The sequence below is a fragment of the Cyprinodon variegatus genome, unplaced genomic scaffold, assembly GCF_000732505.1.
Source record: "Cyprinodon variegatus isolate N-32 unplaced genomic scaffold, C_variegatus-1.0 Scaffold1701, whole genome shotgun sequence".
NCBI lineage: Eukaryota > Metazoa > Chordata > Actinopteri > Cyprinodontiformes > Cyprinodontidae > Cyprinodon > Cyprinodon variegatus.
Window position 1 is genome coordinate 5,296 of NW_015152154.1, and position 1,388 is coordinate 6,683.

A 1,388-nucleotide genomic window follows, 5' to 3' on the forward strand; every position below is an offset into this window, starting at 1 on the left:
TTGAATTGAATTGAATTGAATTTTCCAGTTGAAGAAGCAGCCTCGTTTTTAACATGAATCCCTGTTAGCCTGATTCTTCAGAGGCTGCTTCCCGGCTGCTGGTTGAACACTGGGAGCTGCTGTCCTGCCAGCGAGCTTCCAGTAAGCCTGACCACAAATAAAGTGTTTAATGAATGACTTTAAATCCCACAGTCAGCTCTGCACATAACTCTGCCTGTTTGGGTGTTTTCTCCCTGCTCTGGGAGGAGGTGTTCCTGCTGCGCCTCCCTGGAGCTCAGAGGAGGAACTCAAACACACTCCTGGCAGCAGAGCTTTGGCTGCATGGAGCAGAGAGACAGATGGCTTCCTGGTTTGGCTCCACATTTTATGGAACTTCTTCTCCATCCAGATTCCTGCAGGAAAGAAAAAAATGTTATTTTATGCTGCTGAGAAATTTAACATGAGAAATAAAATACATTTTGATCTTCAGGCAAACCTTCTACCTCATAGCAGAGCCTCTCCAGTCCAGACCTGCATGATCCCCAAACTTTAAGCAGATCTACGCTTCAACACGGCGGGATGTGACGCTGAGGCCTTCTGGGTCGTTATGAGGTATGAAGCAGATGGCATCCATCCGTCCATCCGTCCGTCCGTCCGTCGGTCCGTCCGTCCGTCCGTCCATCCATCCATCCATCCATCCATCCGTCCATCCATCTCTCCAGCTGAGGGACGTCCTGCATTATCGGGTCACTGCTCTGGTGTTTCTCCCTGATCCTCCAGAACTAGCCTCACTAACAGATCTGCTCTGCAGAGCTGGAAGCTGAGGAAGTTCGCTGGTTTGGGAGAAGCATCCTGCAGGATAGTAAATCTGGGGACTGGATCAGGAAGGAGAAGAATGATGTTCTGATTCATTTTCTCATTTCAAACCTTAAGAGAAAATGAATGTTCAGCCAAAGAGAGAGAAGGAGGAGGACAAAGGGGGAGGGCCGTCACAGCCTGGCCTGCAGCCGGATCCTGAGTCGTGCTGATGGGTGACATGTTGCATCGCAGTGTGACTCCATGACGCCAACAGGACCAGGAATATCTCCCACAGAAAGGAGTCCACCTCATGCGTCACCGAGGGACAGAAAGCATCCTGGCCGTTCTCTGCAGTCGGACCCGTCGGACTTCCTGTTTTACAGCAAAGCTTAACGAGCTGCAGCATAAGGAGATGATGTGGCTTTGATCTGGATTAAAACTTCTTTCTGTTTGTGGAATATTAATAATAAACAGATATATGCCCACTAGATAGCAGGAAAGAAATCCACAGAGAATCTCTTTCTCATGGATGTCCTGGTGGAGCCCAGCAGCACGGTATATATATATATATATATATATATATATATATATATATATATATATATATATAT